A 15,849-nucleotide genomic window follows, 5' to 3' on the forward strand; every position below is an offset into this window, starting at 1 on the left:
ACATTTATTTTAATTGGGAGAGTTTCTTAAGAGAGGAGGGAATGTAGTGTTTAGATGCCTGGTTGATACAATAGTAGTTTATGTATATTTCTACTTTGTGCATATTTCTGATATTTTGCCCCAAATTTTTGCTAAAGCAAACAGTTTTTGCAAAGTGTTTTCCTCTCTATCAGTGAAACCACTCCTGTATCTCACAAAACCCCCCAACAGCCTTTATTTGAATGAAGCCCAAAAAACATACCACAAATAGATGGCTGATTTTTAAAATGGATCTTGTGCTGCAAGCTGAGTGAATCACTGAGTGAACATTTGGCTGGCTAGGGTTATGATGAACTGTTTTTTTTTGTTTCAGTTCATGTAGGAGTTGCTTTGAGTTTTGGGGTCAAATGATCCTGAATAATTCTGAGCAAAAAAGTCAATCAAAAATCATTGTTTCACATGGTTTCCATAAAAAATAATCATAATCCAAGAATCTGTTCCTGCCTCCTCAAGAAATGTTTAACATCTTGAGGAGAGGATTTACACCAAGGCATGAAATACAAACAAGTACACACACACACACACACACACACAGAGTGTACTTAGAGACTGCCACCCAGAACTTTTTGGAAATTTTCAGACACAGCTGTTTTTCATCTAATCATTTCATGGGACTGTACCAATTTCAATGAAATTGAAATCGGAAAAGATTTCTGAAATCCAGGATGGAAGTTCTGGTCAAAACCAGATAGAGACAAATACTCTCACCCCACAATAGCACAGTGGTTACAGCACTCACCTAAGATGTGAGACAGCCACGTTCAGTTCTCTGCCCTGCCTGATTCAGACCACTGATGTGGATCTGGTCTCTCATATCCCAGGTGAGAGCCTCAAACACTTGGCTATTCTGGATGGAGTTCTCTCTTTTTCCTTATTGAAGTTGTTCCATTTTGTATAAATAATTAAATATTACTGGGCGAGGGAGAGACTATATCCTAGTGCTTAGAGCAGCCACCTGGCATGTGGGGAACCCATGGACTCTCTGTAAAAACCTTTGCAAAGTTTCAGTTTCATCCCAAGCAAACTGGGACAATTTTTGAAACCAAAATTTCCAAGAGACAGGAAAATGTTTCCTGCCCAGCTCTAATGCCATTTGGTTTGTTCTCATCTTATGTCTTCATGGAACAACTGGCAAGGTTGGTTTCCTCCCCTTCGCATTTCTCTTGGAAAAACCCTTTCGAGAGCAAGCATCTTCCTTGTTTCCTGATTCAGCAGCAGCAGGGGAGGGAAAAGCTCCTGCTGATGTTGCTGTACTTCCCTTCTGAACATCTGGAACGTGCTGCACATTCTACTGGGGAAGATTTCCAGGTTGATTTTGGTGTGGGGGAGCAGGGCTAACTTGGCTACAACCTTCCTCTGAATACGACATATTGGGCAGCTGGCAAGCCAACTTTCCCCTGAAAAAACTCAGGGGAGAGCCAGTAATTCATTGCAAAGACCTCAGAAGGTTTTTTGCAGGTCACAGCACTTCTCTTTAAAGGTAGATGAGGGCAAGTCTCTGTTACACACAGCTGTGAACCCCCAGAGAGAAAGTGGGTGGCCTGAACCTTAGAATTTGGAATCTGATTTACCAGAATCTGGCATGGATTCAAGCAGGGTTTATTTGGTTTGGTTATCAAAGGCAGGCACAGCTCAACTCACCACCACACCTTTCCCCGGTTTGTAGGCCCTCTGTGTTCTAATGAGCTACAGAATGTCTTATTACAAGATTTCAGTACTGGCCTGTCCAGGATGAATGCAATGCACCGCACAACGGCCAGGAGTTTTACCTTGCTCTGTGCCGTACTTAATCATTCCAACATAGGAATAGTCCATGCGATGACTGCATGCCTGCAGACCTTACACAGGCAGAATTCCCACTGACTTCAGTTACATTAATGGACGTTGTGCTGCAAGATTGTCCTTTAGTGACGTTCCTAGTGTTATTGTTCTTCTAAAACGTATTGCTGTCTGCAGCTCCTTTGCACTAATTTCAATTGACTGATTAGTCAGTGGTGAGTGATGTATGGCAGCAGTAGCTAATGGTTATGGAGAGCAGTGAGCTAAGCTTGAAGGGGCTTGTTTGAAAGAATTTTGAGCACTGGCAAACAGCCATCAGAAGCTCTCATTGACTTGTGTTAGAATGATATATGTAAGACCTTGTATACTGAAAGGAGAAAAACATTTCTTAGTTTAAAAACCAAAGTATTTTGTTAAGCAATTGTATTTATCTACACTTTCCAAAGTATCACATTACACATTCTTTTCTTGAATATTCTGAACCCTTAGACCACCTACGTTTACCAGCCAGTACACAATTTAGGAGAAGAACAGTATAGAAAAATTGAATGTACTTTAATTTTGAAGACATGATATTTTACATTTTGTGGGTATATGCATGTGTACAGACACACATGTGTTATCGGCAGGGCTGGTAATGTGTGTTAAGGTTGCCTACACTTTCCATTGTAAGTCCCTGTTTTCAGCAGCTTATAACTTTGCAAAATATTACCCTTGTGAGTTGAAATTTTCCAAGCCAGGTGTCTGTCTCAGGCTCAATTGTCTTTGAAAACAATTCACCCATTTCTGAGAATGAGGCTAGGAAAAATATGTTGATTTGCCAATGTTAAATAGGTCTGGTGATGTTTTCTTTGTGAAGCTCTAGCACCCCCATTCTTTGGAGTAGAGGCTTGAAATTTGGCAATGGGGGTGGCCTTTGCCTCAGGGATGTTCCTTTTGCTGTTCCTGTGAAAATTTGCCCAAATTATAAGACTTTGAAAACTTGCAGTTTGCACATGCTCAGTAGAGGCTTGCTAGATCTTCACAGCTAAAATCTAAAAAGAGCCCATCAACATCAGGCATGCTGCTACCTGGTGGAGGACTTTCTCTGCAATTACAGTCTGGGCTGCAAGAGACTGTGACAGGAACAGGCACTGGAACTGACTGGGATCCTGTCTCGCTTGTGTTTTCAATGATCCTCCCCTTCCACCCACCCCCTGTCCCCTGCCAGTCCCAGGCAGCATGGAGGTGGAAGCTGCTAATTCAAATGAAGAGGGAGCAAGATCCATACTGAGAACTGTGGGGAATAAAGTGGGACACGGATTCTGGTGAGTGGGGCCTGGGACTGGAGGCTGGTAGGGGGTGGGAAAATGGGACTGACTGTGCAATAAGATTGGGGGCTAGGCTGAAGCAGAGAAGAGTAGGATTGGTTGGGTAACAAGTCTGGGAGCCAGGAAGGGAAATGAGGGAGGGACTGGAGCCAATTGGGAGGGGAAAGACTAAGATTGGGCAAGGAGATTGGGACTGGAGACCAGTGGGATGTGGTGAAGGAGTTCGAGGAAGGGGAGAAAAATCTGGTGAGAAGCCACAGTGTGGGGGAAGAGTTGGCATTGGCTGAGTAAAGATACTGGGACAAGGAGCTGGGAAGAGGCTGGGGAGAAAGACAGATTGGAGGAGGGGCCTGGAGAGGGAAAGTGGGACTGGGAGAAAGTGGGGACAGGGAACAATGGGTGGGTGGAGGTGGTGACTGGAGGCTAGTAGTGGGAGACGACAGATCAGGTGAGGAACTGGGAGGGGGAAGGTGGGACTGGGACTGACTGAGCAATGAGACTGGAATGAAACACCTGAGGAGTGGAGACTGGGACAGCCTAGGTAAGGAGAATGGGACTGGGACAAGGAGTCAGAGATAGGGAAGAGACAGAACTGGGACTGCAACATGTTGGAGGGGATGGGCCTAAGGGGTTAAATTTGGGCTAAGGTCAGAAGGGTCTATGCCCATTAAAGGACACTTTGCTTCCAGAGCAGGGAATGGAACCCAAGATTCATTTATCTCACCATTCCTCTGCTGTCAGCAAATAGCTGTGGAACTCAGTGGAAAAGTGAATGTCTCATCCCCCTCTAGTGCTGGTCCACATAGAAGGTGATAACCTTCGGTTGCTATCAGCGACTCTGTTAGCGCAAGTGGCAGGGGACTGCATGGTGGGATTGTGCTGGGCCTGAGCTGGGATTAAGCTCCATATCCTGGCTCCTGTATAAACACTGTTGTGCCCAACATGATTGTGTAACCTCACCAAAAGACAACCTTGCAGCATAAGTCCATTGAATGATTTGATAAAGGGGAGAATTCCCATGTGCCTAAGGTCTCCAGTGTGGTGCTGGATACATTTATTCTAGACGAAATATTAATCACGAAAATTGAAACTTCAGATGATATAAGCCTGGCTCTGTATGTTCATGGAGCTGTTCTCCAAGACAAGTGAAATAAGATTTCCTGAAGCCATCCAGTCTTAGTCACATTCCGATACTTATCAAGCAACACAAGGCTTTCCCTCCCCCTACCTTCCTTCCAGTCCTGTTTAAATGCATCATCCACTAATCTCGATGAGCTGCAGCCTTCAGCCAGCACCAAAATGAATTTCCACTGACTAGTGCAGCTCTATACATTTCATGAAGGGAACCTAACTGACTTAATAAAGGATATTCCAAACCTCCTTTGAATAATAACTGCCCAGGTTTTAAAAGCCAAAGGAATAGCCAGAAATGACAGAAATAGGCTAGCACGGTGGCTCCAGTTAGCAGGGATCATGTATCATTTAGATCCCTTGTTGGGGGAGGGGATTGGGAATTAACTAAAACAGAATGGGTAAGATCTGAAATATGACCTCCTTGGTGAGATCACACTTCTGTTTGATGAGAATAGCAGGCAAAGAAGGTTGGATGATGAAGACAGCAGCCTTCTGCAAACCCAAAGATTGTATTAGAAGGAGGGAAGGGACTAGTAATTAATTAGAATAAATGTACTAAGCAGAAATAGAGGAGACAGGAATAATACACTGAATGGAAAACACTTGAATTATCCTAATAAAATAAATATGAATTTGATGGTAACAGAAGCCCTATTAAACATGTAACTTTAACCTAAAGACCCTTCATCTTAATAACTTGTTTCAACTAACTACTGATAATAAGATCACTTTTACGCACATGCCAGTAAACTATTTATTGCCCAGATATAAAATGTTTTCTCTGTTTGTATCTCCGAGATATTAAAATTGACAGTAAATTACATTTGCCTCTTTTTTTAAAATAAAAAAATGGACATCAAATCATACTGTAACAGTGGTATACAGCGTGAAAATAGCAGAGTTGAATATGCTAGAAGATTCAATTTTTTGTAACAAATCTATATTAGAATTGCACTTATTTCAGCTAAAATATGCAGAATATTATTCTAAATCCATGCCCTATGTAGTTTCTAGTGTTAGCAATTTACCAAGTGACCTCTAAACCTCCACACTTCTCCTAAATCACTGCACACCAATTGAGACGTTTACATTTAGGGCCCAATTGTACCATTCTCCATGGGGGAGGAGGGGTTACAAAACCCTCCCCGCCCCCAAAGGTCTCCACTTCCTCATACAGTGACAAGCATAGTTTACCAGGCATGCAAGGGTTAAAACATGCTTCTCCCAGAAGGGTGTGGCATAACATTTTGGACTCCAATTATTTCCATTTCTTGATATTAGTGAAGAAGTTGCTAAGAAGGTCTATTTATGATGTTTCAGCACCTAAATGTTTTATTGATTGGTAAGAGAGTGGAAGTATAGCGCATCCTCTACCCAAAAGTCCAAGTAAATAGCCATGTAAATTTGTGGCCAGGAAAAGGCTATGTGACCCATCTACATTCATTCACCTGATTATAAAATCTTTGCACACGGTAATGTCAGTGGCCAACCCTCTTTGCATTTGTTTATGGCAGCAAATTCTATTGGTGCCATTCCACGTGTTAATTACACTCTGCATTTTTTCCAGACTTCATGTCTGTTCCTTTCCTGGTTTCAGTTTGTGCTGTCTAGTTTTTCAGATTGATTCCTGACAACTACCACCATGAAAGCGGTATATTTAGGAGTGACGTCACCTCTGGCCAGAGTCTACTTATAGGATTTGCTGGGATTAACACTAGAGAAAAGAACATCCACATTGTTCGGTGAAGAACACAGCATACATGGTTATTGGGCTTATGTATGCATGGTGCTCCGGGTCCATCTCTACCCTGATGCCTTTTTCATGGAGTCACAGCCATAATGTTAAGTTTTCCATTCCATTCTAAGCCGTATTTTTAACTCTTCCTGATTTTCCCAGGGAGACCACTTTTGGCAAGGTAACATGCTTAATCTTAGGCCCAAAATTACTTTGGAGAAAGTCTGAAGCTACTAAGCCAAGTCATTTGAGTCACAGGGTTTTGAAAAATTAGCATGTTTTTGACTCTTCAAAAAGGGGTGACTGCATTAACTACTTTTGGCAAAGTCTGATAAAAGCAGTTACAATTATTACACCTTTACTTATGAATTATATGGTGATGTAAACTTAGCACTATTACAAACCCACACCTTACCACTTCATAGTTCTAACAGCTGAGGGTCATGCTCCACCTTGATTTATACTCTGTGCCACCCCACTGATTTTACTGGGTTTTCATAGGTGGAAGTCAGCACAGAATTTGGCCTGGAATATTTACTCATCTCCACTGCATAGGTAAGTATATGTAATATAAATGTCTGCATACTTAAATAGTCAAATTATAAATAGTAAAAAGATAGGTTTTTTCCTGTGATAATAAGCAAGAAGAGTTGAAACATTCAATAACACGAACACAATAAGCTTAAAAACACTCTATCATGCTAATGAAGTCAGAAAAGGCTATTTCAGCTTTAACCACTGCAATTAAAAATGCCTACTATATTGTATTAGGCTTGAGACTGAAATGTTACAGCAGTACCTTGTCCTTCATGATAGCACTGAATCCTCTTAATCCAGATCCTTCAGTAGATGGTCTTCTTCCCTGTTAAGAGGAATTCACAATTAACATATTGCGCCGTTTTAATAGGAGAGTCATGTGAATGGATAGATGAATGGAATTGGCAGTGTTTGCACTAGGAACAATCAGCTGGCTGTTCAATGTCAATGAAGTGCACAGAATTGACTTTCCAAGCATCACTCTCCATCTTTGGGATCACTCATCTCTGACATTCTGGCCCACATCTGATGTTATTTATTTGCATTATTGTAGTGCATAGAGGCCAGAGCCCTAATGTGCTAGGTGCTATACAGGCATAGAACAGACAGTCCCTGCCCCAAAGAACTTGCAGTCTATGTGTAAAAGTATAGACCAGAGATGCATAAAACAGACAAGCAGGGGGAGCACAAGGAAACAATGAAATTAGACTGATAACAGGAAAAGCAGCCATCACGGCACCTGCTGTCTAATCATTGTCAAGTTTTTTGTAGCAGTTTCACAGCAGACAATGAGTTATAAATATTCTTCATTTACTCCATTACTGTGTACAACAAAAGTCATCAGAAAATTGGCTTGTTGGATTACTGCTTACATCAGATTCAGACTCATCAGAAATGATTTTTTCCCCTCCCATTAGTTTTCCAGGAGAAAATAGTACAGTAAAGGTAAAAAATGCACACATGGAAACTAATTCTCCATTGTCCTGCAACTCGCACAGTTATTTGCATCAGTGCAAAGTGGGTGAACAATATTGCCCTTTCTGATTTACCATTTTACACCCACTTTGCACTGATATTTAGGGCTGCACAAAGTGCATGTAAGTGGAGAAGCAGGCAGCTAGAATTTAACAGATTCCTGTTTTTCTGGCAGCCACGAGACTTTGGTTGCAAGTCAGTCACTGCTTGTGCAGCTGAATAACTCTTACTCTTCAGGATGTTGGTTTCTAGAATATGGTTTTGAGGGCCAGTATTTTAAGAGAAATCAAATCTATGGGAACAAAAAAAATATCCTGTTCAGTAACCCACTGTTCAAAGAAAGATGTTCTTCAGACTTCATTTTTTATAGGATCCCAACTATGCAGAGGTTAAGGTTCTTTCCCTTGCTCATCGTACCAGCCATTCTTCTCATGAGTGACTTGTTATCCCTTATCAGCTGCCTGATGATTCTGTCAGAGTCGCTGTGCATGTTATTCAGTCCAAAGACTCTGACCTAGAATTTTTGCAGATGTCTGGAAAGTGTCATCTTTCTTATTACTATTATGGAGGAGAAAAATATTCCTCTGGCTTGCTTGGGCTTCGGATAGTGTATCCTGATTGGGTAAGAGTTTACAGGAACAATATTTTGCAAGATTTGCTTTTACAACATTTGTTTGCTCTCCCACCCAAAGTTTTTCAATCAAAATTACATCATATCTTGCAGCTCTCTTTGCAAATAACGAAGGGGTCATACCTCCCTGGCTGGTACACAGATTCTACATAGACACTGCTGTGCTTTCCAATATTGTGTGTGTGTTTGTACACACACACAGAATTCATGTCATGGCCAGAAAGTGAGAACTAAATATATTTTAAATTAATATTGATAGAGTAATTTAAGACAATAAATATTCCTTTGAAAGATTTCAGTAGCCTATCGTTTAGCTTCACATGGTGTTGCTGCTCATCATAGTAGATACACTGAACATTGAGGAGACAGATCACTTTTTGTTTCATCATGGCTTCACAGCTACCTTTGCCTGCCAAACTCTGTGTTCAGTCTCCTCAGGAAAATTTTACATTTTCGAGGGCTCTCTTTGAGGAAGAAGGGAGCAGGCTAATTACTCCTCTCCTATGCAGAAGTGATTATTAGGATTCTCACAATCCAGATTTTCCAGACTGATCCATGTTACATGAATCTTATATAAATATAAGATTTATATTTATATAAATATTTTCCATGCACAAAATGTACATATACTAGATTTTAAATTCATTTTCTGAATTTGGCTGCTTCCTAGACTGATTTGATGGATGGAATCCCTATTATTTTTTAACACTGGGAGCTAGAATGAGGTAGTTTTCTCCTTTAGAAAAAGTTATTTTGAGATGTCTATTGAAAGGAATCTGTAGACGGGATTTACATCATTACTTGACTTTATTAATTTAAAAGGTAAGTAAACAAGAAGCTGGAAGCCTATTTCGTCTGCTAATGTCAGACATAGTACAAATACATTTTTAAGTTATAAATTCAGCAGAAATACTATTGAGTAGTTCCCAAAATAAAGGAAAATTTACTTTGGCCTTAAAGTAAACCCTACAGTAAATGGCTTCAATCATTCCCTCTTCACTTATTGGCTCTTGCAGAAGCTAAGTACCACATTCGACTCAGCAGCAGAAAGCAAAGCCATATTATTTATCTGTCCATAAAACTGTAATAAAGGATCCAAATCACAATAAATAATCATTTAGTTGCCCTTCCCTGTCCATCTCACAGTCTGAGACACTACAAAACTTTTTCTTGCATCTGACATGTAGAATGCAGTTGCTTTCATTCCTGGTAATGATTCATCTGCTACAAAATTCCCAAGAGGACGAAATATACTGCAGTAGAATCAAAGGTTACCAGCACAATTGAAAAGTGTACCTTCAGGGTAGAACTTTAACCTAAAGTTTCAGGGTAGAAATACTGCACTCCATGACTTTCTGAGGCCGGAGCAGAGACATAGTGTGTTTTGGAGGCTGGGCCCATCTTCCTCAAGCAATTCTTTGCAGCTTTTTGAAGCACTATGGCCTGGTCTACACTAGGACTTTAATTCGAATTTATCAGTGTTAATTCGAACTAACCGCTCAACCGTCCACACCAGGAAGCCATTTAATTCGAACTAGAGGGCTCTTTAGTTCGAATTTGGTACTCCACCCCGGCAGGTGGAGTAACGCTAAATTCGCACTTGCTAGCTCGAATTAGGCTTGGTGTGGATGCTAATCGAACTTAGCAGCTCCGGGAGCTATCCCACAGTGCACCACTCTGTTGACGCTCTGGACAGCAGTCCGAGCTTGGATTCTCTGGCCAGCCACACAGGAAATGACCCGCGAAAATTTGAATTCATTTTCCTGTCTGGGCGGTTTGAATCTGACGTTCTGGTTGCACATCGGGGCGAGCTCCGCAGCACCTGCAACAATGCAGAGCTCTCCAGCAGAGGAGTCCGGGCAATCCCAGACTAGAAAGAGGTCCCCAGCATGGACTGACCAGGAAATCCAGGATCTGATCGCTGTGTGGGGCGAGGAGTCTGTGCTCTCGGAGCTGCGCTCCAACAAGCGGAACGCGAAGACCTTCGAGAAGGTCTCTAAAGCCATGAAAGACAAAGGATACAGCCGGGATGCGATGCAGTGCCGCGTGAAAGTGAAGGACCTAAGACAAGGGTATCAAAAGTCAGAGCGGCAAGCGGACGCCCGGAGCCAACCCCAGACATGCCGCTTCTACGAGGCACTGCATGCCATTCTAGGTGGGTCTGCCACCAGTGCCCCACCAGTGACGGTGGACTCCGAGGATGGAATAGTGTACCGGGACAGTTCCCCCTCCCTGTTCGCCGATGGGGAAGATGAGGAAGGGTCTTTTGAGGACGGCGCAGGCGACATCGAACCCACTCCCGCTTTCCCTGACAGCCAGGATCTCTTCATCACCCTCACAGAGATCCCCTACCAACCGTCCCCGCCCGTTAACCCGGACTCGGAATCAGGGGAAGGATCAGGCGGTAAGTGCTACAAACAGGGAAACATTTATTTTTTTAAGAAACAGGGATATATATAAAAAATAGAAATACTATATAAAAAATTTTAAATATGAAACTATACAAACAGCAGGTCTACACAGATAGGAATGGAGCAATAGTCCTCTGGGGACAGTTCAAAAAAGCTCTCAGAGAGCAGCTGGAAAAGCCTCAGCAAGAGGTTTCTTGGGAGAGGTGCTTTATTGGGTGCTCCGTTGAAGCACACTCTTCCGCGCCAGGCCATCCTCAGGTACAGGGGGACCATCGCCTCTACGAGCATGGCAGCGTATGGTCCTGGTCTGTGCAGGGCTTCTGTTAGCATCCGCTCTCTCTGTGTGCGCCTGACACGCCTCAGGGTGATGTCGTTGTGGAAGTGCTGCATCTAATTAGTGGAATTAGTGTACTGTTACTATTGTGCATGGTAGACTTTTACTTTGCATAAGAATGACCCTCGCTTAACAGAGTTTTACTTTGCATAAGAATGACCCTCGCTTAACAGCCACGTGTTGCAGGCCACAGAGGAAAAGCATACAGGGGTCTTTCCCGTTCACTGGCGGGAGGTGCCACATAACGCTCATCTTTTCTGCTTTGCACATTGCCTCCAGCAGGAGAGCACAGCTAAGCACTAACTGATAAGAACTCTGTACTGTAAGGCTTACCAGGACTTTGTGCAAGAGGATGCAGCTGTCTCTCCTCGCTTGCGCTATCCAGTGCAATCGCGCCGCCAATGAGAGCGTATTCGAAATCTCGGACTAGTTCCGAGATCTCCTGAGACTTGGGTCCCTGTTTGGTCTTCTTAACTGAAACTGACTAGACTGTGTGTACTGTTGGCAAACATGTATTTGTTCAAGGAAATCACCTACTTTTTCGCATCACACAGCTTCGGCTCCTTCCCGGACTGCCCGCCATCCCCTTGCAGAGGCTGGCTCAGATTAGACGCCGAAAGAAAAGACAAGGGACGACATGTTCCAGGAACTGATGGCCAGCTCCAGAGCGGAGGCGGCAGAGCAGAGACAGTCGAGGAGAGCCTGTGTCAGCAGCATCGCACACACATGGAACGGGAGGATAGGTGGCGGCAGGAAGACCAGCAGGCGACTCAAACGCTGCTTGGTCTAATGAGGGAGCAAACGGACACGCTCCGGCGCCTTGTAGATGTTCTGCAAGACCGCAGTCAGGAGGAGAGAGCCCCCCTGCAGTGCATCTGCAACCGCCCTCCAACGCCAAGAAGTCCTGTCCCCCCCTCACCCAAAGTGACAAGACGGAGGGGCGGTAGGGGCCGTGAGAACTGTCCCTGCACCGCAGCACACCGATAATGTTCGAGACAACTGTCGCGCTGTAAATTTGTACAAGCTCTTTCCTTAAAGCATCAACCAGTCCCAACTCCAAGTTCAAACCCCCCACTGTTTACTACATTATTAAAAGCGGTTTTGTGTTACTGACTGTTTCCGTCACGTTTCTGGTGTCAGAAGACTTTCTGTTGTTCTGTGTGTGTGTGGGGGGGGAATTGTAATTTCACTGCATAGCCCACAGTGCCATGCTACAGACTTGGCTGCAGGGTCAACTGCAGGGCACACACAGACTGCAGTCACTAGGCACCAGGGACAGTCTGTGTGGTGTATGCTGCCCCGGGTCTTTCCTTGATGTGTATGCTTGTGCAGGGTCCTGGTGCCTGACATCCCAGAATGTAAAGGCAGGCTTCCCTTCACATGCACTTGGACCGTAGTCACGATCCTCCCCGGTGCCCTGAGCCCCAAAAAGAGACCTCATCCAGGGGCAGATACTCACCCTTCCCCCACACCCCTCACCCCTTCCAACGCCCAAACCCACAGCCGTCATGTTAACCCCTATCCAAAGACGGCACCCCTCACCCCTTCCTGCAAACCCACCCATCAGTGCACACCTTAACCAGCACAGAATGCTTCCATGTTTCAACGAAGAAAGAGAAATGCAAAGTCAACGAAAGATTTATTATTAATTACTAAAACATGTCCTTAGTTTTAAAACGTCCTTCGAAGTGGGGAAACTTGGTTTATGATCAGGCTCTCTTAAAATCAAGTGGACAGTCACAGGTTACCCTGCTCTGCGAGGAAACTCGCTTTCAAAGCCTCCCTGATGCATATCGCTTCCCGCTGGGATATTCTCTCAGCACGGGTGTCTGGCTGATCGTAAACAGCAGCCAGGCGATTTGCCTCAACCTCCCAAGCGGCCAAAAAGGTCTCGCCCTTGCTCTCACAGAGATTGTGGAGCACACAGCAAGCAGCAATAACTACGGGGATATTCTTTTCGCTGATGTCCGAGTGAGTCAGTAAGGTCCGCCATCTCCCCTTGAGACGTCCGAAAGCACACTCCACCACCATTCTGCACTTGCTCAGCCGGTAGTTGAAGAGTTCCTTTTCACTGTCCAAGGCGCCTGTATAGGGCTTCATGAGCCAGGGCATTAGCGGGTAGGCCGGGTCCCCGAGGATCACTGTAGACATCTGCACATCCCCAACCGTTATTTTGTGGTCCGGGAACAAAGTGCCTGCCTGGAGGCGTCTAAACAGACCAGAGTTCCTGAACACATGCGCGTCATGAACCTTGCCCGCCCACCTGACGAAGATGTTGGTAAAACGTCCCCTATGGTCCACCACAGCTTGCAGCACCATTGAAAAGTAGCCCTTTCGGTTAATGTACTCGCTGGCCTGGTGGGCTGGTGCCAGGATAGGGATGTGAGTCCCATCTATAGCCCCACCGCAGTTTGGGAATCCCATCGCGGCGAAGCCATCTATGATGACCTGGACATTTCCGAGAGTCACTACCTTTGAGAGCAGTTGCTCAACGATTGCGTGGGCTACTTGAATCACAGCAATCCCCACGGTAGATTTGCCCACGCCAAAGTGGTTCGCTACTGACCGGTAGCTGTCTGGCGTGGCAAGTTTCCAGAGGGCTATGGCCACTCGCTTCTGCACACTCAGGGCTGCTCGCATCCTTGTGTCCTGGCGCTTCAGGGCAGGGGACAGCAAGTCACACAGTTCAAGGAAAGTTCCCTTACGCATCCTGAAGTTTCGCAGCCACTCTGTGTCATCCCAGACCTGCAGCACTATGCGGTCCCACCAGTCTGTGCTTGTTTCCCAGGCCCAGAATCGCCGTTCCACACCATGAACTTGACCCATTGCCACCATGATCTCCACTGCCCGGCGTACCCTGCTTTCTGAGAGGTCTGCGCCACTCTCCTCACCGTGCTGCCGGAGCCTCCTCGCCCGGTTTCTCAGCATCTGACTGTGGAAGAGGTGGACGATAACGTGCGAGGAGTTGACAACGGCCATAAGTGCAGCGATGATCGCAGCGGGCTCCATGCTCGCAGTGCTGTGGCGTCCGTGCTGTAACCGACCAGACAAGGGCGCGAACAGATTTCCCGCCGGCGCTTTCAAGGAAGACAGGGAGGGCGGGATTGACGGTTCAATGACAACACATTTTTCCCCCCAGCATGCATTGGGGAAATCCCTAATTCAATGGGCAGCGGGAGTGCGGGAACTGTGGGATAGCTTCCACAGTGCACCGCTTCCAAAGTCGAAGCTGGCCCCGTGAATGTGGACTCAGAAGTTCGAATTTGTGTATTTAGTATGGATACACAAATTCGACTTATTAAGGTCGAATCCACAAATTCGACTTAAGTAGATTCGAAATAGTCCTGTAGTGTAGACAAGCCCTATGGTAAGAACTGGTGATCTGCTTGTAACCTTTGTGCTCTTAATCCTGCAGTTAGTATTTCAAGTCCTCAGTCAAGTACACTGCAAGGGAAACTGAATTGGGGAGAAATAGCATTGACAAATTAATGCTTGTCTGAAATGACAGGTACACAAAGGAGAGATTTGAGAATCCAATTACTTTCTCATAACGGACAAGTTCATTCATTGGCAAATCTCTCTCATCTCAGCACAAAAATGGCCTGTTACAGACATGCATATGGCATGTGTCAGCCTGTATACCTAATGACACTTCTACATCTACAGCAGCCTAATCTCCTCTCAGAGAATATGTCTAACTCCCAATGACAGTTATGGGAGTTTGTGTGCCCACGTCATAAGGGGAAAAATACACACTGTTCAGTGGGTGTCTACAGTTAATACTGTCACAAATTCACAGTTGTGAGTTTGCATCATGCTGCAGATAATGGTCTCTTTTCATTATGGTGATGGGGAAAGAATCCAAATTCTCATTCATCAGAAGCACTGGCTAGCAGTACTGGACCTATCCTAAATGAACAGTCCTGAGCCTGCCCATTGTAGCTGAGGGCAGTGATTTACTTACACACTAGCCTGTTAATTCATTAAAATATTATTTGTGCCTATGAGTGAAATGTTGCAAATGTTGCTCTGCTGTTATCACTACCACAATAACATCTTTCACACAGAATTGCCTGTTCTGAATGTTATCGTTCTATACTCACAGGAAACAGCAGCAGAGCAAGATTAAGTAACCTGCCTATGTTTACACAGGAAGTGTGTGGCAGAGCCTAGAATTTAACAAAGATCTCCCAAGTAAGTTACATTTTGGATCAAACACTGATAAAAGTATTGCTGAAGATTTCACTTATATGCCACTGTTTCATTACAGATTGATAATCATAGCTCTGTTGTAAATTATGCAACGAAACATAGGGAAAGTGATAGCCGAGGGATCACTGAAACTCGCTAAGCATTTATTCTGAACAGAACTTCAACAGAGCAAATTCTGTGAACAGTTTCTCCTTGGATCCAATATATGTGTTTCACTTCAAAATCCATAAGTTAGTTAATTGAATTAAATCAATAAGTACCTTATACTTCTATAGCAACTTCTATTCAAGGATCTCAAAGCCCTCACAATGCCTTTGTTGGGCAAGGAAGTACATGCATTTACAAATATGCATAGATACCCAATATATATACTTTTATTCCTCCTTTTTGGCAACAGTGTTTCCCAAGCATCTAAGTAAGTTTTCATATGGAAATACAGTATTTATTACTAATGCTGTTTTGTGGGGGGGTCAGGACTTCAGTTCATTTGCTGTATACTGAAGAAGACATAACAGCTTCATACTGAGAGAGTGTAAAAAGTAAGTTTAAAGCCAAAAATGGTCCAAGCTTTCTATCCAGGCTGAATCAGTATTTCCAGAATCAAACCTGACCTAACTTGTACAACAATAAAACTTTGGGTGTGCTAATCAGCCCTGGTTTTGGAAGGGAACATAACTATCCTGTAACAGTTGCAAATTTGTGGCCTTAATTATTGGCTCAATGAAAATAATCCAGTCATAACTGACAGTGGA

The 15,849-nt window shown here is 44.1% G+C and overlaps 1 long non-coding RNA gene across 1 annotated transcript in view; it reads right to left on the reverse strand.

Moving 5' to 3' along the window:
- Positions 1-15,849, reverse strand: part of LOC120374841 — a 178,578-nt gene that overhangs the window by 27,355 nt on the left and 135,374 nt on the right. Inside the window, exon 4 of the long non-coding RNA XR_005586282.1 lies at positions 6,797-6,859. This is a non-coding gene — a long non-coding RNA (uncharacterized LOC120374841). The remainder of the gene's footprint in view (positions 1-6,796; positions 6,860-15,849) is intronic.

Source organism: Mauremys reevesii, linkage group 11 (genome assembly GCF_016161935.1).
Source record: "Mauremys reevesii isolate NIE-2019 linkage group 11, ASM1616193v1, whole genome shotgun sequence".
NCBI classification, from domain to species: domain Eukaryota; kingdom Metazoa; phylum Chordata; order Testudines; family Geoemydidae; genus Mauremys; species Mauremys reevesii.